Here is a 25292-nt window from a genome sequence, read left to right as displayed (position 1 = left end):
TAGATGTAGGAGATAAAAATATAAAAAAAAAAACTTTGCTTACTTTCAATCTATTATGTCATACGGGATCGTATTCTGGAGTAACTCATCAAACCGAGAAAAGTTTTTAGCGTGCAGAAGCGTGTTATGAGAATAATTTGTGCTGTAAATTTAAGAACATCGTCTAGAAACCTGTTAAAGAAACTTTGTATTCTAACCACTGCTTCTCAGTATATTTATTCCATAATGAAACTTCTTGTAAGAAATACATCTCTATTTCCAACCAACAGCTCCGTACATAGTATCAAAACTAGGAATAAGAGGAATCTACACAAAGACCTAAAATCACTTAACCTTGGTCCAAAACGGGGTCCAATATCCAGGAACACAAATTTTCAATAAATTGCCAGCAGCCATTAAAAACTTGGCTTCAGATAAAGCACGATTTACAAAGAGTTTGAAAGACTTTTTGACAGACAACTCCTTTTACTCTACAGATGTATATCTTAACAGGCACTGTTAGACCAGCTTAAGTAAAAATGTCTGTTAGATTTCAGTTTTGACAGCACTTGGTCACAACAGTCAAGATTAGGTATATTGTGTATCATAAATTTATCAAAAGTGAGTAACTGCGCTTCATTCTGACAGTATATTAATTCTGTAAATACACTCCTGGAAATTGAAATAAGAACACCGTGAATTCATTGTCCCAGGAAGGGGAAACTTTATTGACACATTCCTGGGGTCAGATACATCACATGATCACACTGACAGAACCACAGGCACATAGACACAGGCAACAGAGCATGCACAATGACGGCACTAGTACAGTGTATATCCACCTTTCGCAGCAATGCAGGCTGCTATTCTCCCATGGAGACGATCGTAGAGATGCTGGATGTAGTCCTGTGGAACGGCTTGCCATGCCATTTCCACCTGGCGCCTCAGTTGGACCAGCGTTCGTGCTGGACGTGCAGACCGCGTGAGACGACGCTTCATCCAGTCCCAAACATGCTCAATGGGGGACAGATCCGGAGATCTTGCTGGCCAGGGTAGTTGACTTACACCTTCTAGAGCACGTTGGGTGGCACGGGATACATGCGGACGTGCATTGTCCTGTTGGAACAGCAAGTTCCCTTGCCGGTCTAGGAATGGTAGAACGATGGATTCGATGACGGTTTGGATGTACCGTGCACTATTCAGTGTCCCCTCGACGATCACCAGTGGTGTACGGCCAGTGTAGGAGATCGCTCCCCACACCATGATGCCGGGTGTTGGCCCTGTGTGCCTCGGTCGTATGCAGTCCTGATTGTGGCGCTCACCTGCACGGCGCCAAACACGCATACGACCATCATTGGCACCAAGGCAGAAGCGACTCTCATCGCTGAAGACGACACGTCTCCATTCGTCCCTCCATTCACGCCTGTCGCGACACCACTGAAGGCGGGCTGCACGATGTTGGGGCGTGAGCGGAAGACGGCCTAACGGTGTGCGGGACCGTAGCCCAGCTTCATGGAGACGGTTGCGAATGGTCCTCGCCGATACCCGAGGAGCAACAGTGTCCCTAATTTGCTGGGAAGTGGCGGTGCGGTCCCCTACGGCACTGCGTAGGATCCTACGGTCTTGGCGTGCATCCGTGCGTCGCTGCGGTCCGGTCCCAGGTCGACGGGCACGTGCACCTTCCGCCGACCACTGGCGACAACATCGATGTACTGTGGAGACCTCACGCCCCACGTGTTGAGCAATTCGGCGGTACGTCCACCCGGCCTCCCGCATGCCCACTATACGCCCTCGCTCAAAGTCCGTCAACTGCACATACGGTTCACGTCCACGCTGTCGCGGCATGCTACCAGTGATAAAGACTGCGATGGAGCTCCGTATGCCACGGCAAACTGGCTGACACTGACGGCGGCGGTGCACAAATGCTGCGCAGCTAGCGCCATTCGACGGCCAACACCGCGGTTCCTGGTGTGTCCGCTGTGCCGTGCGTGTGATCATTGCTTGTACAGCCCTCTCGCAGTGTCCGGAGCAAGTATGGTGGGTCTGACACACCGGTGTCAATGTGTTCTTTTTTCCATTTCCAGGAGTGTATTAGCAGTTCCAGTTTACTGTAATGTAATATACTTACGGATTTTGACAATCTCCTGACAAATGATCGGAATAGTGATTATTAAATTCAAATTTTTTATGTTTTCATGTTTTACTCACTGACTTGTTTCACGCTCACGAGATTCATCTCATTTTTGTGTCTATGGAAAGAAAATTGAATCTAAGCTAATCTAATTTTGAATTATGTTCCCGAATAAAGTTGACAGTAGAAAAGACTGGTTTCAGTACACAAGAACCATCTGAGCCTTTCCCACAGAGTATTTGCTAATGTGTGATTCGATTTCTGAACAGATCGCCTGAAATTTACAAATCTTCCAACAGCCCCCTTTCAGAATATAATTCAGTAGTCAGTTGCCTAGATGTCGCACAGTAAAAATATCTGTTCAACTGACGACTGAATTTTATTCTGAAATCAGTGAGCATAGAAAATTTAAGGTACATAGCAGACAGGAGATTTCTGCATGTGCGATCATCTTCTAGTATTCGAAACGCAATATTTAAATTTAAATTCTATCACTAAGTCTCGTGTTCCATAAGTTTTATGAAGCAAATTCAACTACAGTCGGCGGATAGGATGAAATGACTTCACGGGCCGTTGTTTGGTGACCCCCTGCTCTACGAAAAAAGAAAGTGACGCACCACGAAGTAATTATCCGAATGGGACGGAAATCAGTAGATGTGATGTACATGTGCACACAAATAAATGATTAGTATTTCTCAAAATTTAAATTATTTATTTCAGGAAAAGCACTATACAAATTGAACATGTGACTAACACGTTGGTGTACCTCTGGCCCTCATACAAACAGTTATTCGACTTGACACTGATTGGTAAACTTGTCGGATGACCTCCGGAGGGATATCGTGCCAAATTCTGTCCGACTGGTGCGTTACATCCTCAAAATCCCAAGCTACTTGGAGGAACCTACCCATAATACTCCAGATGTTCTCAATTGGAATGAGATCCCTCTACCTCGCTGGCCAAGGTATTGTTAGGCAAGCTCTAGGACAAGCAGTATAAGCTCTCGCCTGTACGGACGTGCATTATCGTGCTGAAATGTAAGCCCAGGGACTTATGACCACAGATGTTAAGTCCCATAGTGCTCAGAGCCATTTTTTGTAAGCCCAGGATGGCTTGCATGAAGGGCAAAAAAACGGGGAGCAGAATATCGTCAACGAACCGATGTGTTGTAAAGGTACAGCGAATGACAGCTACCTCAGTGTATAATTACCACTGCATTATACAGGGCAGAACATACACACACAGACAAACCTGGTACAAGTCTAACAAGGGGAGGCCGCCAATTGTGAAATTCAGATTCGATTCATGTTGTTGTTGTTGTGGTCTTCAGTCCTGAGACTGGTTTGATGCAGCTCTCCATGCTACTCTATCCTGTGCAAGCTTCTTCATCTCCCAGTACCTACTGCAGCCTACATCCTTCTGAATCTGCTTAGAGTATTCATCTCTTGGTCTCCCTCTACGATTTTTACCCTCCACGCTGCCCTCCAATACTAAATTGGTGATCCCTCGACGTCTCAGAACATGTCCTACCAACCGATCCCTTCTTCTAGTCAAGTTGTGCCACAAGCTCTTCTTCTCCCCAATTTTGTTCAATACCTCCTCATTAGTTATGTGATCTACCTAACTTATCTACAGCAGTCTTCTGCAGCACCACATTTCGAAAGCTTCTATTCTCTTCTTCTCTAAACTATTTATCGTCCACGTTTCACTTTCATACATGGCTACACTCCATACAAATATTTTCAGAAACGACTTCCTGACACTTAAATCTACACTCGATGTTAACAAATTTTTATTCTTCAGAAACGCTTTCCTTGCCATTGCCAGTCTACATTTTATATCCTCTCTACTTCGACCATCATCAGTTATTTTGCTCTCCAAATAGCAAAACTCCTTTACTACTTCAAGTGTCTCATTTCCTAATCTAATTCTCTCAGCATCACCCGACTTAATTAGACTACATTCCATTATCCTCGTTTTGCTTTTGTTGATGTTCATCTTATACCCTCCTTTCAAGACATTATCCATTCCGTTCAACTGCTCTTGCAAGTCCTTTGCTGTCTCTGACAGAATTACAATGTCATCGGCGAACCTCAAAGTTTTTATTTCTTCTCCATGGATTTTAATTCCTACTCCATACTTTTCTTTTGTTTCCTTTACTGCTTGCTCAATATACAGATTGAATAACATCGGGGAGAGGCTACAACCCTGTCTCACTCCCTTCCCAACCACTGCTTCCCTTTCATACCCCTCGACTCTTATAACTGCCATCTGCTTGCTGTACAAATTGTAATTAACCTTTCGCTCCCTGTATTTTACCCCTGCCACCTTCAGAATTTGAAAGAGGGTATTCCAATCAACGTTGTCAAAACTTTCTCTAAGTCTGCAAATGCTAGAAACGTAGATTTGCCTTTCCTTAATCTTTCTTCTAAGATAAGTCGTAGGCTCAGTATTGCCTCACGTGGTCCAACATTTCTACGGAATCCAAACTGATCTTCCCCGAGGTCGGCTTTCTATCAGTTTTTCCATTTTCTTTAATTTTCCTATACGCAGTATCTATCTTACCCTTGCAGCTGTGACTTATTAAACTGATAGTTCGGTAATTTTCACATCTGTCAACGCCTGCTTTCTTTGGGATTGGAATTATTATATTCTTCTTCAAGTCTGAGGGTATTTCGCCTGTCTCATACATCTTGCTCGCCAGATGGTAGAGATTTGTCAGGACTGGCTCTCCCAAGGCTGTCAGTAGTTCTAATGGAATGTTGTCTACTCCGGGGGCCTTGTTTCGACTCAGGTCTTTCAGTGCTCTGTCAAACTCTTCACGCAGTATCGTAACTCCCATTTCATCTTCATCTACATCCTCTTCCATTTCCATAATATTGTCCTCAAGTACCTCGCCCTTGTATAGACCCTCTATATACTCCTTCCACCTTTCTGCTTTCCCTTCTTTGCTTAGAACTGGGTTTTCATCTGAGCTCTTGATATTCATACAAGTCGTTCTCTTTTCTCCAAAGGTCTCTTTAATTTTCCTATACGCAGTATCTATCTTACCCCTAGTGAGATAAGCCTCTACATCTTTACATTTGTCCTCTAGCCGTCCCTGCTTAGCCATTTTGCACTTCCTGTCAATCTCATTTTTGAGACGTTTGTATTCCTTTTTGCCTGCTTCATTTACTGCATTTTTATATTTTCTCCTTTCATCAATAAAATTCAATATATCTTCTGTTACCCAGGGATTTCTACTAGCCCTCGTCTTTTTACCTACTTGTTCCTCTGCTGCCTTCACTACTTCATCCCTCAAAGCTACCCATTCTTCTTCTACTGTATTTCTTTCCCCCATTCCTGTCAACTGTTCCCTTATGCTGTCCCTGAAACTCTGTACAACCTCTGGTTTAGTCAGTTTATCCAGGTCCCATCTCCTTAAATTCCCACCTTTTTGCAGTTTCTTCAGTTTTAATCTACAGTTCATAACCAACAGATTGTGGTCAGAGTCCACATCTGCCCCTGGAAATGTCGTACAATTTAAAACCTGTTTCCTAAATCTCTGTCTTACCATTATATAATCTATCTGATACCTTTTAGTATCTCCAGGGTTCTTCCATGTATACAACCTTCTTTCATGATTCTTAAACCAAGTGTTAGCTATGATTAAGTTATGCTCTGCGCAAAATTCTACCAGACGGCTTCCCCTTTCATTTCTTAGCCCCAATCCATATTCACGTACTATGTTTCCTTCTCTCCCTTTTCCTACTGATGAATTCCAGTCACCCATGACTATTAAATTTTCGTCTCCCTTCACTATTTGAATAATTTCTTTTATCTCATCATACATTTCATCAATTTCTTCGTTATCTGCAGAGCTAGTTGGCATATAAACTTGTACTACTGTAGTAGGCGTGGGCTTCGTGTCTATCTTGGCCACAATAATGCGTTCACTACGCTCTTTGTAGTAGCTTACCCGTACTCCTATTTTTTTTATTCATTATTAAACCTACTCCTGCATTACCCCTATTTGATTTTGTATTTATAACCCTGTATTCACCTGACCAAAAGTCTTGTTCCTCCTGCCACCGAACTTCACTAATTCCCACTATATCTAACTTTAACCTATCCATTTCCCTTTTTAAATTTTCTAGCCTACCTGCCCGATTAAGGGATTTGACATTCCACGTTCCGATCCGTAGAACGCCAGTTTTCTTTATCCTGATAACAACGTCCTCCTGAGTAGTCCCCGCCCGGAGATCCAAATGGGGGACTATTTTACCTCCGGAATATTTTACCCAAGAGGATGCCATCATCATTTAATCATACAGTAAAGCTGCATGCCCTCGGGAAAAATTACGGCTGTAGTTTCCCCTTGCTTTCAGCCGTTCGCAGTACCAGAACAGCAAGGTTATTTTTGTTAGTGTTACAAGGCCAGATCAGTCAATCATCCACACTGTTGCCCCTGCAACTACTGAAAAGGCTGCTGCCCCTCTTCGGAACCACACGTTTGTCTGGCCTCTCAACAGATACCCCTCCGTTATGGTTGCACCTACGGTACGGCCATCTGTATCGCTGAGGCACGCAAGCCTCCCCACCGACGCCAAGGTCCGTGGTTCATGGGGGGGATTCGATTCATACTGCGCATAATAGAAGCTCATGGCCAGAGGTGTACTGTGGCAAAGCACAAAGATGCGCTGCAGTCCGGAACCGCGGGACTGCTACGGTCGCAGGTTCGAATCCTGCCTCGTGCATGGGTGTGTGTGATGTCCTTAGGTTGATTAGGTTTAAGTAGTTCTAAGTTATAGGGGACTTATGACCTAAGATGTTGAGTCCCATAGTGCTCAGAGCCATTTGAACCATTTGAACCACAAAGATGCACTTCTCAGCCGTTGTCGAGAAAATCGACAGTTAAAAGAAACCGTTGCGGTGAAATACTCTCTACGATTAATAATTTTCTACAGCGTCGTGACGCAGCGGTAAGCGCTCGGGTTCGTAATCCGAAGGTCGCCGGATCGAATTTCACGCCATGCAACCTTTTTTTTAGTATATATATTATTTTTTTATTATATATATATATTCCCAGCAATCAGTTGCAACAACTATGCATATAATAAGTTGTTGAAAGTCGTTTGTCGTGCAAAAATAATACTTGAAATAAAACACAATATCACAAATAATGTTCAAGTGGATACAATTTATTGAAAAGTTCGTTATACACTCGCACATAACTAACAATTAGTGACCAGAAGTAGCTGGAGTATCGCACGAACCACAGTGACAGTTATCATAGAAACATGGAAAGCAGAAAACAGCACGACATCGAGCACATCTGATAAACGATGCGTTTTTACAAGAACAATTGTTTTTTAAATCATCTGTTGGGAAACACACCTGATTGACGTTCTGAGAAATTGTTCTATCATTCGTCAGGTTTGATGCATACCACGCGTATCGTATCATATCGGCAAAAATTTGAGAAGACAATTGGTGGTGGATGATGGACTGGATTTTTATACAATCGTCTCTGGAGTTGATGTCACGGTTTCGCTCGATTAAAAAAGCACAATTTTGAAGGCGCTTGATCAAATTTTTTACCTGCCGGTAAAAATACACGTCACACGGTTCGACGAGAGTAGTGCACTTTGGAGGAATGACTTTTATAGTGCACGTTGGTAACTTCTTATCGTCCTGGAACATCTCATCGTATAACGCCGGTTTCGTTTGCCCACCCCAAGAGTCGATCAGAAGGAGAAATTCTTTCTTTTGTTCGTATGGTTGCAAAGCATTACGCAAGAGGTCCGTGAACAAACGTGTTGTCAGTTTACCGGATTTGGAGGATGTAATAGCAACGTTGGTATACTTCTTGGCGTACTCGTCGACTGTCTTCTGTACTCTGGGTCCAAACGTACCTGTGGACGCACTGTAGCGTGCATTCTTCTGACCCCAAATCAATGCCGTTTGCAATGTCAGTAGTGCAAGCGAGAGGCCACTGGAGGACAGGGCGGAGGTCTGCTGTGTCTTCTGATCTGTTTGTGCCTCGGTGCCTGTGTAGCCGCGTGTTGGTTAGGAGAAGGACAGATCAAGACCTGCAAAACATGTGCCTCTTAGACACACTGGACCTTTGATTATGGTCTGGAGTACGATTTAGTATGAAAGCAGGAGCACTCTCCTGGTTATCCCAAGCACTCTAACTGTACGTCAATCTATTGTGCTAAAATTCATAAATATCACTCCAGGGGGTGTTTTCCAACAGGATAACATTCACCCACAAAACAACATGCTCTGCGGAGTGTCGACATGTTGCCTCGGCCTGCTCGATCACCAGATCTGCCCTCAGTCGAGCACGTGTGGGACATCATCGGACGGCAGCTCCTGCGTCATTCATAAACAGCATTAACCGCCCCTGTGTTGACCGACCAAGTGCAAAAAAAATGGTTCAAATGGCTCTGAGTAATATGGGACTTAACATCTGTGGTCATCAGTTCCCTAGAACTTAGAACTAATTAAACCTAACCAACCTAAGGACATCACACACATCCATGCCCGAGGCAGGATTCAAACCTGCGACCGTAGCAATCGCGCGGTTCCGGACTGAGCGCCTAGAACCGCTAGACCACCGCGGCCGGCTGACCAAGTGCAACAGGCATGAAACCGCATCCCACAAACTGTCATCTAGCAACTGTGCAACACAATGTATGCACGTTTGCCTGACTGCATTCACGATTTTGACGGTGACACCGGTTATTAATGTACCAGCATTTCACATTTGCAATGGCTTATCTCGCACTTACATTAACCTGTGATCACACAACGTTAATCACTTACATATATTACCTAGATAAATGTATTCCCGAAATTTCATTACTCTACATTAATTATTTTTGGTGTCGCGATTTTTTTTAGTCACTGTGTAAAAAGTCAGCAAATGGAGCAGATGAAAGGGAGTACAGGCGTAGGAAAAATGACACTGATAAGAAGCGTAAAATGGCAAAGAAGGGATTGTTAGACGAGAAAAGCAAGGATGTTGACGAGAAATGCAAGCGTGTTAAATCATGATTGACTAGTAGAAAGATAGATCCCTCCTATAAGAAAGATACAGATGCCTTTGAAGAAAAAAGAAGCATCCGTATCAATATTTAGCGCTCCGATAGCAAGCCAGTACTAAGCAAAGAAAGGAAATCTGAAAGGTGAAAGGAATGTAAGGTCCATACAAGTGAATTTTATAGAACTAGAAGAGGAATAAATGAAGATGAACTGGGGGATATGGTACTGCGAGAAGGATTTACCAGAGCAGTGAAAGACCTAGCCTAAGTCGAAATAAGGCCTGTGGTATAGACAACATTCCTTCAGAATTAGTGAAATCCACGGAATAGCCATGCATGACAGAAACTATTCCACTTGGTATGCAAGATAAATGATACATGTGCAATGCCCTCAGACTCTAAGAAGAAAATAATGACTCCTGTCCAAAATAAATCGTGTATTGACAGGTGTCAATATTACCTAACTATCATGTTATAAGTCGTGATTTTAAAATACTGCCTCGAATTATGTACTGAATACTAGACAGACTGGTAGAAGTCGACCTCTGGGGACATTCAGTTTGGGCTCTAGGAAAATGTACAAACATCCTACGACTTTTCTTAGAAGATAGACTGAAGAAAGCCAAATCTACATTTATAGCGTTAGAGAAAGCTTTTGACGATGGTGACTCATATACGGTCTGAAATTTTGAAGGTATAAGAAACAGAGCAAAAAGTTCAGGAAGAAAAAATAAAAATATTGAAGTCTATCAATGACATTGTAATACTATCAGAGATGGAAAAGGACTTGCAAAATCAGCTGAATGAAATGGACAATGTCTTAAAAAAAGGTTATAAAATGAACATCTAAAAAAGTAAAACAAGAATAATGGAAAGTATCGACTTGGGTCACAGGATACTGATAGAATTAGTCTGGGATATGAGACGCTAAAAGCAGTAGTTGGGATTTGCTGTTTGGCCAGCAAAAAAACTTACGACGGCCGAAGTAGAGGAGACAAAGTGCAGACTGTCTATAGTCAAAACAGCCTTTCTGAAAAACTGAAAATTGTTAACATGGATTATAAATTTAAGTGTGGCTTATAAATTTAAGTGTTTGGTAGTCCTTTGTGAAGGTATGTATATGGAGCGAAGCCTCGTTGCCTCGTTCGTAAGTAAACGCGAATGAGACAGTTCTGACAAGAAGGGAATGTAAGTTTTTGAAATGTGGTACTACGTAAGACTGCTACAGACTGGGTGGATTTTTCAAATAACTAGTGAAAAGGTGCTGAATCGAAATGCAAAAAAAGAAATTTGTGGCACTTCACGACGGGAGAGAATAATATGAATTCTAGAGGGAGACAAAGGCTTGAGAACAGTAAGCATTCTCGTATAGGAGTATGCTGCAGTAGCGACGCAGAAATGAAACGGCATGCACGGAGTAACTTGGAGATCTGCATTAAACCAGCTGCGGAACCGAAGACGACGACAACACAAAAATAATAGCACTGACTGATATTCTACATCTTATATATGTTAAAGTGTCTAGTGTCTTCAATTTATGGGAAAAATAATACATCTTAGATTCAAACCCAAGCAGGGGATCATTACGTAACCATTTTAAATGACCATGGTTACTGAGTGGCGCATCCAGTGTTTCAAGCAGTGACTGCTTTTTCAGAACGATGATATCCCCCACATACGCTGTAAATATCCGACACGGCTTGATAACCATAAGCATGAAATAAATCATGTTCCGTGCTCTTTAGAATCGCCGGATATTCGTGTTATTGATTCATTGTTGTATAGTTTAGGGAAACGTTCAGTGACCCGTGATGCTGGTTCGAATCCTCTCACTTGCAGTCTTTTTTGCGGATATTGCTACAAACACCGCATTAATATAACTCAGGATGTTCCTCACAAGCATTTCGGCCACTCTGGACGTCACGTGAGGCCCTACAACACATTAAGTTTGTGGATATACGATTTCGTCGAACACCTGCAGCCGTGTAGTTCATCGTTAAAAAAGAAAAAAAGGGCGAGTGAAGTTCCTTTTGATTGTTTTCTCTAGGTAATTCAGGAGTTTTTTTAATTTACAGTTTTATGTGTTTTCCAGTTTCGGATCTCCTTTATGCACTGATTTCCATCAGTTAAGGTAAAGTCACACAATCAACAAGAAATCGAGATAACCCAAATTAACATATAAGAACATTTTAATTAAGTTTTCTGTCGTTTCTTAGTTGCTACTGTGCTCTTACAGATGTGGCCCGTCAGTGTAACTAAATAATGTGCTTTTTTATGCCGTATCTTGGTGCTTATGCGTGTGAGTCCTTTTTCTAGTAACTGCGTTGGTACAAAAGAGCCTTACATTTAGTTGCAAACACGCACCACGTCGCCAGGAGTGTAAGTAGACTGTATTGTTACCATGAAACGCCATGCCATAATCAGCAGAAGCTGCTGTCCGCCATTTGAATCATTTGTACTTAGCAGACCGCCACCTGTTAGAGTGAATGTGCAGAGGCGGCTTAATACTTTTCAGCGTTGTTTGACTTACCATCTTGTCCATTAAAGACAGGTACTACGCCCAGCCTGCCGCGAAGTCTATTTGTATAGGAACTACAGTCTTCAAAGTGTGAAGCAAATTGCTTTCACCGACTAGAAGGCCAAACGAAGAAATAAAAAGTTTCTGTAGATACAGCTTGTGGTCTAGGTAACGGGATATCCGACAGAAGGTCAAGCATCGTTGGTTTCGACTGCGGGAAATGTTGTGTTTAGCAAGCCATTAGTTGGCATTTTCATTTGACCAAGAGAGCATTGTTTCTACAGCTGCCATAAAAATATACACCAAGCGCCATGAAAACTGACTAAGTGATGACCACCTCAGCATCCCGCGCTACTTACGAAATTGAACTGAGTGTCATGGGAGTTCACACTCGGTTCATATCTCAGGCACGCACTCGAGGATCGGTCTACACATATTGCCAGCACCCACCTCGCCATAGGTTCCTCTGCTGTGCTACTTCTTATTTACCGATTACCGTACTGCACTTGCAAAGAGTGCATTTGGGATCTGGGTCTTCGGCTGTAATCTTCAATGAATAAAAAAATTTTTACAAAGCTGTACAGACTCTTAGTTTCAATTGCTGTCATAGACAACGTGGCTGTACATAGCTGATTTTATCTGGAGTTTTAAAATAAGAAAGTTGTGGACGATGCAACGGTCTTGTATATTCCGAGTGCGCTTATAATGCACTGAAGATGGTGGTTAAGCCACTGAAACTGGTCATCAATTTGTAAATAATTGTGATGTTAAATGCGATTGAGACAATAAATTTTGAAAGTGTTAAACAGTTTTACAGAAAGATTTTAAAATTTTTATAATTTTAAAATTTATTATCTGCTTACGACCGCTTTCTCTAATGTTGACAATGTCAGATATATTGAAAATTTAGTTTGGAAAACTAATTTACATTGAAAATTACGCTCGAAAGCTTACTCTGCTATGGTTTACATGATTTTACTCAATCTGAGAGATGTGTGTGTGTGTGTGTGTGTGTGTGTGCATGCGTGTGTGGGTGGATGTGCGCGCAGTATGTTTACACTTCTATTTTCCACATTGCCTTCATGTTGAAACTGTACTTACAACTTTCACTGGCTCAGTGTCTAAAATATGGGAAAACAATATGGCGAACAGTTAAATGTGCTCTCTATGATCAAATCAATATTCAGAGATCTAGCACTGTGGATCTATGGGAAGCTCTATCGTTGAGTGCATCCGCCCACTACATACAGGTTCCATCCCAGGTCTTATGTTTGGGACTGAGAACGGGGTGGGGGTGGGGGTGGAGGTAGGGAGGACGACATGAGTTAAACTCGTCGTCATATTTGTTGTTTCTGTAGGGTAACGTAACCTGTGTTCATTACACTGCTATTTCTTCGACAGGAAGGTGATGCGCTCTCTCTGCAGGATGTTGCACGTCCACAGGCAGCTGGTGGAGCGCAACGTGGTCTGCGTCGTGTACAGTAACTTCCCTGGCCATGAAGATCACCGGATTTCACACTAAGTGAGCATGTATGGGACATAATGAATCGGACACTTACTCGTTCTCCAAGACTTGCAAGAACCGCTGCTGGATTGCGACAAAAGGCGCGGGGTGATTGGGACAGTCTATCCCAGGATGTCGTTCACCACCTTTATGATCGTTTGCACGTTTGCACGTTTTTCTGAAACAGGGGTTGTTTTATTCAGCATTGAAATACACCAGGTTATTCCCCAATCTTTTAGCTACACAACACTATTTTTCAACGTAATCTCCATCCAATGCTACGGCCTTACGTCACCTTGAAATGAGGGCCTGTATGCCTGCACGGTACCATTCCAATGGTCTATGTCGGAGCCAACGTCGTACTGCATCAATAACTTCTTCATCATCCGCGTAGTGCCTCCCACGGATTGCGTCCTTCATTGGGCCAAACATATGGAAATCCGACGGTGCGAGATCGGGGCTGTAGGGTGCATGAGGAAGAATAGTCCACTGAAGTTTTGTGAGCTCCTCTCGGGTGCGAAGACTTGTGTGAGGTCTTGCGTTGTCATGAAGAAGGAGAAGTTCGTTCAGATTTTTGTGCCTACGAACACGCTGAAGTCGTTTCTTCAATTTCTGAAGAGTAGCACAATACACTTCAGTGTTGATCGTTTGACCATGGGGAAGGACACCGAACAGAATAACCCCTTCAGCGTCCCAGAAGACTGTAACCATGACTTTACCGGCTGAGGGTATGGCTTTAAACTTTTTCTTGGTAGGGGAGCGGGTGTGGCGCCACTCCATTGATTGCCGTTTTGTTTCAGGTTCGAAGTGATGAACCCATGTTTCATCGCCTGTAACAATCTTTGACAAGAAATTGTCACCCTCAGCCACATGACGAGCAAGTAATTCCGCACAGATGGTTCTCCTTTGCTCTTTATGGTGTTCGGTTAGACAACGAGGGACCCAGCGGGAACAAACCTTTGAATATCCCAACTGGTGAACAATTGTGACAGCACTACCAACAGAGATGTCAAGTTGAGCACTGAGTTGTTTGATGGTGATCCGTCGATCATCTCGAACGAGTGTGTTCGCACGCTCCGCCATTGCAGGAGTCACAGCTGTGCACGGCCGGCCCGCACGCGGGAGATCAGACAGTCTTGCTTGACCTTGCGGCGATGATGACACACGCTTTGCCCAACGACTCACCGTGCTTTTGTCCACTGCCAGATCACCGTAGACATTCTGCAAGCGCCTATGAATATCTGAGATGCCCTGGTTTTCCTCCAAAAAAAACTCGATCGCTGCCCATTGTTTGCAACGCACATCCGTTACAGACGCCATTTTAACAGCTCCGTACAGTGCTGCCACCTGTCGGAAGTCAATGAAACTATACGAGACGAAGCGGGAATGTTTGAAAATATTCCACAAGAAATTTTCGGTTTTTTCAACCAAAGTTGGCCGAGAAAAAAAATGTGTTGCATTACTTATTGAACTGCCCTCGTACAAGCCTGCGTTGCCGCCCAGTGGCGCTATACTGCGCAGTGATGTGACTGTTTGGACGTCCTTCACTGCGGCGTACGTTTCACTTGGTTTCAATTTGTTATCATATACTCCTACAACGATCCTCGTCCTTGAGGGTCCTGCATATTTTCTTTCTGACACTTATTTGATGAAGTTTCACACTTGCTCTGTCGTAGAGGTCTTCATCAGAGGCTCTCTCCGGTGTTATAGATAGAAGTAGATAGCTGCATCTACAAAAAGACAGTGTGGTAAGTTGGGAGCTGTAAGTTTTAAAAATTACTTGCGTATGTCAGAAAACTTGCTTCATTGTGCACTGAAACTTAGTGAAAACCGCTTCTGGACACACAACCTGAGAACATAAGTGAAATATCCGCACGATGTGGTACGATGTCAACTTAACTTCGTACACATACTCACCATTGACAGGTATGCCAGTGATTAGAGCTGACAGGCAGAACGGCCACCAATATGTATTCATGTTGTTTCCTGTCATTGTGGGGTGTATAAGAGACGTCAACAGCATCAGATGTAGAGCGGTCACAGTGAAGGTCGTGGAGACAACGCTTACTTGTGTGAGACAGCATTATAAGCCCTTCACATAATTCGGAAGGAACCTACTTGTGGCTCTTCATTTCGCCGATTGGTCGAATAGTGCAATATCGGATATGTTGGGCGTTCGGATATCGCAATGGCCCAGTGGTGGCCTGCGTGAGAACGTGACGGATAGCATACTCGTTGTCAACGATACTGCCGACCACGTCTAACCAACACAAGGAAAGGATCGCCCTACTGCGTAGGCGGCACATCGGAACCACTTTATTTTTCCGACTTCCATCCAAGAACAAGTAATGGACTGCCTGCGCCATCCTGCGTCCTCCCGAACCATTTGTCGGAGAGCAGCTGCAGCCATACTAGGGAATTACTGTCCCATGCCTAGGGTAGTCATCAGTACCGCTATACAAAAGGCTACTTTTTGGGTGATGCCGTCACCAAGAAGAATGGACTGCTGATACACGGTGTCGCACTGTATACAGCGATTAATTACGGTTGTGCCCTACCCCAGTGACCGCCGTCGGCGAGTATCGTGCAGTCTGGCGAGAGGGTCCGTTGTTCACTGTTTTAGAGAGGCACAGCTGGGTTACCTCTGGCCTCACGACGGGAGGGAACCATCAGGTACGACTTCAGTTCACGGCTGGTAGTGATAGGGAACTCCGACAGCACAACGGAAGTCCACTGGCATCCCGCGTCATCATGTGTTACCTTCCATGTGACTGTATATCGTAGTGCCATTTTTCAACGGGACCCTGCTCGTCCACACTTGGCACGTGTCTCCATGAACTGTCTGCGTCATGCTGAGGTCCTCCCGTGGTCAGCAAGAACTCCAGTTCTGTCCCCGTTAGAACACATATGGGATCTGCTCCGATATCCATCCCAGTGATTCGGCTCCTACAGGCATTGATAAAAGTGACTCGATTTTGTAATCACTGGAGTAATTCCAAACACCTGTCAGATCGTGAAGTTTTTCGTTTCTTCCTCCCGTTCCGAATGCTGTACTCTCTCTCTCTCTCTCTCTCTCTCTCTCCCCTTTCTTTCAGACGTTGTACTTAGCGTGACCTGTTTTTAGCTGCCTCCCCCTGTATATACTGCTTGCGAGGGTCAAAATACAAAAAGACGCTCTATAACACGTAGATCATTCGTCTCCTTCTTCTTCTTCTTCTTCTTCCTCTTTGGAACGACAGCTCTTGTTGGACTTGGCCTTCTCAAAAATTTTCCTCCACGTATCTCCGTTCTCTCCTTTGCTCTTACGTCCTCGGATCTCCACCCTGGTAAGGTCAGACAATACATTGTTCAGCCAGCTAGCTTTTCTTCTGGTAGAATACAATCCGCTTTTGATTATTAGTTTGGGTATCTTGTCATCTGTCAACCTCTCAGTGTGTCCTAACCTGCGTTTTCTTTGAGATTTAATAAATTTCATAATATTTTTCCTTTGTATACACTTTTGAATTTCATGGTTATACCTCACTCTCCAACACATCGCCTCTCTCACAAGCCCATAAATTTTTGGCAGGACTTTTCCTCAAAATGCCCTTTTGTTGTTCATACACTCCTGGAAATTGAAATAAGAACACCGTGAATTCATTGTCCTACGAAGGGGAAACTTTATTGACACATTCCTGGGGTCAGATACATCACATGATCACACTGACAGAACCACAGGCACATAGACACAGGCAACAGAGCATGCACAATGTCGGCACTAGTACAGTGTATATCCACCTTTCGCAGCAATGCAGGCTGCTATTCTCCCATGGAGACGATCGTAGAGATGCTGGATGTAGTCCTGTGGAACGGCTTGCCATGCCATTTCCACCTGGCGCCTCAGTTGGACCAGCGTTCGTGCTGAACGTGCAGACCGCGTGAGACGACGCTTCATCCAGTCCCAAACATGCTCAACGGGGGACAGATCCGGAGATCTTGCTGGCCAGGGTAGTTGACTTACACCTTCTAGAGCACGTTGGGTGGCACGGGATACATGCGGACGTGTATTGTCCTGTTGGAACAGCAAGTTCCCTTGCCGGTCTAGGAATGGTAGAACGATGGGTTCGATGACGGTTTGGATGTACCGTGCACTATTCAGTGTCCCCTCGACGATCACCAGTGGTGTACGGCCAGTGTAGGAGATCGCTCCCCACACCATGATGCCGGGTGTTGGCCCTGTGTGCCTCGGTCGTATGCAGTCCTGATTGTGGCGCTCACCTGCACGGCGCCAAACACGCATACGACCATCATTGGCACCAAGGCAGAAGCAACTCTCATCGCTGAAGACGACACGTCTCCATTCGTCCCTCCATTCACGCCTTTCGCGACACCACTGGAGGCGGGCTGCACGATGTTGGGGCGTGAGCGGAAGACGGCCTAACGGTGTGCGGGACCGTAGCCCAGCTTCATGGAGACGGTTGCGAATGGTCCTCGCCGATACCCCAGGAGCAACAGTGTCCCTAATTTGCTGGGAAGTGGCGGTGCGGTCCCCTACAGCACTGCGTAGGATCCTACGGTCTTGGCGTGCATCCGTGCGTCGCTGCGGTCCGGTCCCAGGTCGACGGGCACGTGCACCTTCCGCCGACCACTGGCGACAACATCGATGTACCGTGGAGACCTCACGCCCCACGTGTTGAGCAATTCGGCGGTACGTCCACCCGGCCTCCCGCATGCCCACTATACGCCCTCGCTCAAAGTCCGTCAACTGCACATACGGTTCACGTCCACGCTGTCGCGGCATGCTACCAGTGTTATAGACTGCGATGGAGCTCCGTATGCCACGGCAAACTGGCTGACACTGACGTCGGCGGTGCACAAATGCTGCGCAGCTAGCGCCATTCGACGGCCAACACCGTGGTTCCTGGTGTGTCCGCTGTGCCGTGCGTGTGATCATTGCTTGTACAGCCCTCTCGAAGTGTCTGGAGCAAGTATGGTGGGTCTGACACACCGGTGTCAATGTGTTCGTTTTTCCATTTCCAGGAGTGTATTTCCTTTTCATCGTCTAAGTTTCTGTCCGATAAGTAACCGCTGGCCGTGCAAGGGAACAGGATACTCTCAACATCCTGTTCGAGAGCATATTCAGGCCAAATCTTATTGCGTTGTGTTACACTGATTATTTGTTTCAAGGTTGCGTGCCTACATGATGAGAAAACGCTAATTCACTTCTTTTTGTCAACAGTCGGCCTTCACACAGCCCGTGAAAGCTATGAACTTTGACATTACTGTAACCCGACTGTCAGGGGGCATTTGTTGCGCGAAGTTTGCACATTCATCTTATTTCCCTAGACAGTTACAAGGAGAAACAATGCTCTAGTTTGTTGGGAAAGGCCACAACGCGACAAGGTAGCAAACTAACATGTTATAGTCTCTACTGGAACCCATCTGGTGTCCGTAATTAAAGTGAAATAGGCACCTAAAAGAAACGAAAAGTACAGGGGGTCCCAGAAATATTGCGACAAATTTCGACGGTTCTTCGTACATCCATAGTAGGTGGGTGAGTTACTACCCACCTTCCACATGGAGCACGTCCATGTACCACCACTGACTTCTAGTATCAGCCGCACGCAGTTGACGTCCACAAGTGTATGGGCCTGAAGATGACATTGTTACAACGTTGAAACTAGTCGCCAAAATAAAATCGACACCTTAAATACAGCTGGAGGAATTTCTTCATTTTTAATATAAACTTGGAGGGGTTTTAGAGGATGTCTTGAGGAACAAATCAAGAACAGGACCCCGCCTCCTGAAACGTCATCCAACGATGCTACAGAGCGTCGAAGTTACAGGCATTGTCGCCTGCCACTAGGCCACGACATTGACAGCAGAAGTGGCATTGTACGCCTGACGGACCATGAGCAAAATGTCTCGCAATGTTTTTTGTTACTGACAAAGCGTGACTGATTGCCACGATCGCCTGTGGAGGTGGTGGAACTAGCTGCTGCGTAGAAAGGCCTTGTCTCTTAATGATATGCCTTGTTGCCACAGTGTATAACGGTTTTGGACATGGGTTTCCATCTGCAATTTATTTTTCTCTGTAAATCATCTTAAATCTTCAATGTTTCTTGGTCTACAGCAGAAAAATAAACAGCAGATGGAAGGCAGTCTTCGAAACCGTCGTCCACGAAAGGATAAGATCGACACATTCATAGGACACAAAGTCTGTCTATGCAGAAGCTAGCTCCACTTTTCCACTGGCAGTCGTGGTAATCAGCTGCAGTCACTAAATAACAAACAACATTGCGAGACATTCCACCTACGGTCCGTCAGCGTAGAAAGTCACTTCTGCGTCATCGGCGTGGGCTAGTGGCAGGCGCGAACGCCATAACTTTGACGCTCTGAAGCGTCGTTGGATGACATTTGGACACGGGTTCTTATCCTCGATTTGTTTCCCAAGACACGTTCTACAGCCGCTCGAAGTTTGTCGTGACATTTCTGTCACACGCTGTATAAAGTATTCCATACTTCCGTTCAGCCGGCCGGAGTGGCCGAGAGGTTCTAGGCGCTACAGTCTGGAACCGCGCGACCGCTACGGTCGCAGGTTCGAATCCTGCCTCGGGCATGGATGTGTGTGATGTCCTTAAGTTAGTTATGTTTAAGTAATTCTAAGTTCTGGGGGACTGATGACCTTAGAAGTTAAGTCCCATAGTGCTCAGAGCCATTTGAACTTCCGTTCAGATTTATCATGGCCTCGAGTTAATATACTGAAAGTTATGTTGTTGTTCTACATTGACAGGTCAAAATATTATGGCCGCTGTTCTACTGCGAGACTGGATGCCGCCTGGCGACGCGGTCACGTGACGCTGTCAGAAAAGCACATGAGCGGAGCAGAGACCAATGGGGAATGGTTCTAGCTACAATACGGATTCCAAATGTGGAAATCCACTGACAGATGCGACTTCGACAAATGGCAGATTATTATGATCTGTCCTTCTTCGGTTGTGTTTGAAGGATAGTGAAACAACGTGTAGGCAACAACGTGTTGGTCTTTCTCGTCTCATCACAGAAAGTGGAGGTCGGGAGCTCACCTGCTCTTAAAACAGGCAAATCTGATGGCAGAGTGCAACGCTGCTTCAGGCACAAGTATTTCGCAGCACGTCGTTCAGGCAACATTATTGAAATGAGGCTCCGCACCAGAAGACCCCTACATGCTCCATGTTGACCCAACGATGTCGCAATTACGATTGCATTTAGCACCGGATCTTCGAGACTGGTAGCATGAATGACGTGTCTTTGTATACTAGATCGATGGTGATGTCCGGATACGCCGACATCCGCGCAAATGGTTGCTCGAAACTTGTATCCCGCCACGGACGAAAACTGGTGGGGGTAGTATTACGCCTCGGAGTTTCCGTGGATTACGTGGAAGTAATGGAAAGTACTATGACAGGCACGTAGTACGTGAACACTACTACAGGTTACCTCCACTGTTCCATAACTGCCCATGTCACAAACTCATAATCGTGCTATAGTGGTTTGAGTAGCGTAATAGTGGACTTAGGTCACCAAATTCGCCTGTAGAACACATCTAGAACGCTATCTGGTGCCAGGCCAAGGCTACAAACCGTTCCGTTACATATGCAAACTGCGAGGCCTGAGCGTAGGCCGACCGGGGTGGCCGCGCGGTTCTAGGCGCTACAGTCTGGAACCGCGAGACCGCTACGGTCGCGGGTTCGAATCCTGCCTCGGGCATGGATGTGTGTGATGTCATTAGGTTAGTTAGGTTTAAGTAGTTCTAAGTTCTAGGGGACTGATGACCTTAGAAGTTAAGTCCCATAGTGCTCAGAGCCATTTGAACCATTTTGAACCTGCGCATAGACATCTGCCGATGCATACCTTTGGAAAACTTGGAAGGGCTTGGTCGAATACATTCCACGCATACGTAGGCTGTTTTGTGTTCCAAAAGATGTACTGACACACTATAAAGCAGGTGGTCTTGAGTTTTGGTTCATCAAGGTAGGATTCAGCTCATCGTTTCCGATTTCTGCTGAGATGGTGAACGAAGTGCCTCCAAAAATTCCTGAACGCTATGTTGTTCCTCGGTTCTTCCTAGAACGTACAGCACTGTCACTGATGTCATCCATCCACCTTCTCTTGCGATTTCATCTTCGACTCTCATCTGCTGTCCTCTGAGCATTATTATTTTCGTAGTGAGTCTTCTGCTCTCATGACATCCGACATTACCGTGGTTTCGTCTGTGATAGATTTTTACACTTTTAGTCCATAAGTACCTTAGCATCCTTCTAAAAATCCACATTTCTCTATTTTCACTTCTGGTTTTTCCAGTCATTCGATCAGAGTGCTGTGGTTTTCGAGCTTCTAACCATTTTGCTCCCGTTTTCTTTTTTAGTTCTTTCTGGAGATGGTTACCTACAACGTACTTTAGTAATGTAATTCTATTCTAAATTTCACGTTCTTCAGTCTTCGTCTCGTTCAGATAAATTCTGATTCTTTGGTGTTTCACGTACCAATGAGATTTTTTTTTCCAGCTGTTCAAAAATTCTCTTGCATATCCTGCTTTCATTAATCCGAATCAGATGTCCGTAAAACATCAGTCTACGTTTCCTCATGGATACAGTTCCTTGTCAGTTTTCTTGACAGCTCTTCATTACTCCCGTTACGATGCATACTGCTGTGTTTCATTGCCCCAATACTTTTCTTGGAATTTTCCTATTTTTATTGTCCATGTATCGCATTTCTATTGTCCTCGAAATTCAGGTGTACGGCTGCGTATAAACATTCTGGTTTTATTACTGTCTTTAATTTTGATTAGTACTGAAAGTTTGCCTTCCTTAAACAACTTCCGTAATCAAGTTGTGCCATGTCCAGCTATATCCTTCTTATTTCTCCAGTGCATGAGACGCTTCTCATAGACTCTACAAAAGCCTTCCCTCAACCTTTCCAAAAACACGTTGTACTTAACTGCTCACAAAGTTTGTTGCATGTCGTATTGTTACAAGTGTTCGCTCCTGCCTCTCGTCTCTTAACTCGCACACAGGTTTCGTGGCTAAAAGTGCGGAAGGCCGAAAGTTAACCCTGCAGACCAAACACAGTTGCATACATAGACGAGAGAAAAATACTGCGGTGGTTAGCGACGGAACAGTAGCTCTCAACGGCATGAGATTGGAGAAGATAATGTGTCTCCTCCTGCTGGAACAAATCAATCCAATATTTTTTGGCGTGGTGATCAGCGATCAAGTGCAAACAAGAGGACCGTAAGGTCGTGAGATCGAATTCCGGTTAGGCTTTGGAATTTTTTTAATTTGACTCCTGCCTTGAGTTCTCAGTGAAATGAAGATTTGCCAGGAATGTCACGTGGTTCGGATTCCACGTTAAACTGCAGGCCCCTTTCCCCGCTAGCACTAGTGGGGTAGCGTCTTCCAGCTGAAAGAGCTTACAAACACCCGGTTGAACACGCCTTTTGAGGTACACCCAGTGCCACACGAATTTACATTACTATTCTAATATTCACACAAGATGATTTGTGAATGCTACAGAAAACCTAACTCAAGATTACAGGACGGCGACTGAAGAGTCCCACTCACGAATGCGAGTCTATTATCTCAGCCATCGATGTACTTCGCAAGGTCTGCGCGCCCGTTGCTCGGACTGTATGACAGATGGCGTTTCGGTTTTAGGCGAAAAGAAACGAGCTAGGACCGGCCTTGGAAAGAAGTACGAAGAAGTCAGTGCACCATTTAGCACTTCAGACTTGTGTACCAGTTTCTACATAAATACCTTGCGATGCTTGTGTGCATATGTGCGTGCGTGTGTGTGTGGGGGGGGGGGGGGGGTGATGTTTCCCGTTTTTTACCGTTTACATGGGTCTGAAATTGGATTCTTTAATATCACAGCGATAACTTCTCAAAAGTTGTTTAGCTTCAACCAGGAAAGACGTTGAGTAAAAAGCTTTCCTGCAGCCAAGCGCTTTCATTGTTCGTTCTTTTTTACAAGTCGCCGATATGATGGCCGCGTTTTATTGTTCCGCTCCCAGCCACAAACCGCACTGCGGACGCCTCAGGGACGAACGCCTCTGCGCGATGTCTTTCGACCGCATACGGGAAAACCACATAAGTTCATTCCCAAGACACGATTTCGTTGCCAAAGTCGGAGACACCCTTACAGGACGTCCGTACAGTTCTTGGAGAGCAGCCGACTTGATCCCTGGTAGGTGTGGGAACTTACCAGGTGACGGTGTGGGCGAACCGATCGGTTGACCGGTCGCCAGTGTCCTTGATTCAACTGTAAAATCCCTCTGGTGTGTCTCGTGGTGTGAGAACTGAAGACAACACTGACAGTAGACCATCTGTTGATTGGAGAAACATAATGGCGGGACGCGACGAATGTTACAGAGCAATTTCGAAGCAATTAAAACATTTGTTGTTAAAATAAAATTTATATCCTAATTTTAGAAATGAGTGGTGCAGTCTACATTTTTGACATTGTAGTCATGAAAAGATCCGGTGCTACATGTTGCATGATAAAGCACATATTGACTAAAACTACGCAAGTCTGCCTCTACAGAGTTTCTCAGTTTAAAAAAAAAAGGCCTAGGAGTGTTCTTTTTATACATTCTGTAATATGTGCGGGACAACACACATGGTTCTTTAGTCTCTCTCTGACTGTTAGACAGATAGAGAAATTGCTTGAAATAGTTTGTCAACTGAACTTACTTTAAAAACTAGGTACATCGACGGTTTCCGAATCGGTCCCTGGTGATTTAACACTGCTGAATGTTGTCATATAGGGTATCCTCACCGTATACCACACAGAACATCTAGGACTCTTTCTGACTGCAGAGGCAAGTTCCTTAAGAAACAAGCTACGCGAGAGTTAACAAAATTAGACCGTAGATGAAGCAGCTAAAGGTGCTTCTCGGGAACATTCTATGGAAAGATGTATCATCATGAACACGCAGGGAACTCGCTTTTGAGAGACGAATTGTGGGTCAGCGGCAGTAGCAGGGTACTGGGGTATCAGCGCAATTTTGATACCAAATTGAAATGCAAATTACTCTAGATGACGTCATGTGTTTTCATCAGCCTGTACAGGGGTCCCAGATCCCACCAACATTTGAAGCCAACCACAGAGAGGTTCTGCAGGCCACAGAATACATTTCACATAAGGACCGCGCTATTAAAAACACAATCATAACGGCTGTGTTACCGTCACTCTGCATAAAAAGCAGTCATCGGTCTACAAGCACACACAAGAGTCGCTGATAGTGTTACGCTCTCTAGTACAATTGCTATCTGCGATTTAGAATCAAGTTTATCTATTCAATCACATATTTGCATTTGGATTATATAGAGACATCTTTAAATGATTACAGCCACTACTGAATCATATTCGTGCCACTCTCATATCTCGAAACGAGTCACCTTCTTCGAACCTATCTGTTTTCTGCTTGGTGCAGGACAATTCTTCTGCAAGGGAACGATGACGCGACAGCAAGCGTAATACGAGAAAAAGATAACATGAAATGAGGAACCAGACAGCGGTATGATGGAGACAGAATGCTTAACGCTGACCGCCTAATGCAGAGTAATAAATTTACGGATGTTGGGCCACAAGCCCAGCTGTGACCCCCAAAGATATCGGCAACAGCTTTATAAATTTTATAAAGTGACCAAAGAGGGTTGTATTACCAGCTGGGGTGACTGCAATAAACAACTACAGTGCGAATGGCTTGTTTGACCCTGTGCATGACTGTTTAGGTGTTTTAAAACCTAACAAACTGTATTTACAATGTGCTTCTGTGTGTTCTCCACCAATCAAGCCATGCGGTGTGAGCCAACAAAAATCATACAAACACTGTCTGGCATTTTTGAACAACATCCTACTGTATGTCTACCCAGGTAATAATGATAGGTTGTTGACTGCTTTCCTGGAAGAAAAAGAGCCATCTGCCTCTAAACTGACATGGATCTGCGTTAAAGGATGATGCAATGAGGATGGAGTGATCGGTGGAGAGGGGTTGTAGCGAGGAATGATTTAGTGGTAGATTGATGATGCGTTCTAGGAAGAGGGAGATGTTGACTGATGCTATTTTCACGTGTTTCACCATTTTTTTTTCATTGTTCTCTCGAGGTGTAT

The 25292-nt window shown here is 44.6% G+C and overlaps 1 protein-coding gene across 1 annotated transcript in view; it reads right to left on the bottom strand.

Moving 5' to 3' along the window:
• LOC126100736 (aquaporin AQPAe.a-like) overlaps positions 1-8082 on the bottom strand; it is a 346657-nt gene extending 338575 nt beyond the window's left edge. The window contains exon 1 of the mRNA XM_049911358.1: positions 8005-8082. The gene's annotated coding sequence lies outside the window, so the exon portion shown is untranslated. The remainder of the gene's footprint in view (positions 1-8004) is intronic.
• Between the last annotated feature and the right edge of the window lie 17210 nt (positions 8083-25292).

The sequence above is a fragment of the Schistocerca cancellata genome, chromosome 9 (assembly GCF_023864275.1).
Source record: "Schistocerca cancellata isolate TAMUIC-IGC-003103 chromosome 9, iqSchCanc2.1, whole genome shotgun sequence".
Lineage (NCBI taxonomy): Eukaryota > Metazoa > Arthropoda > Insecta > Orthoptera > Acrididae > Schistocerca > Schistocerca cancellata.
The sequence above is the reverse complement of the archived record's forward strand: the minus strand, read 5'-3'. Positions and strand labels throughout refer to the sequence as shown.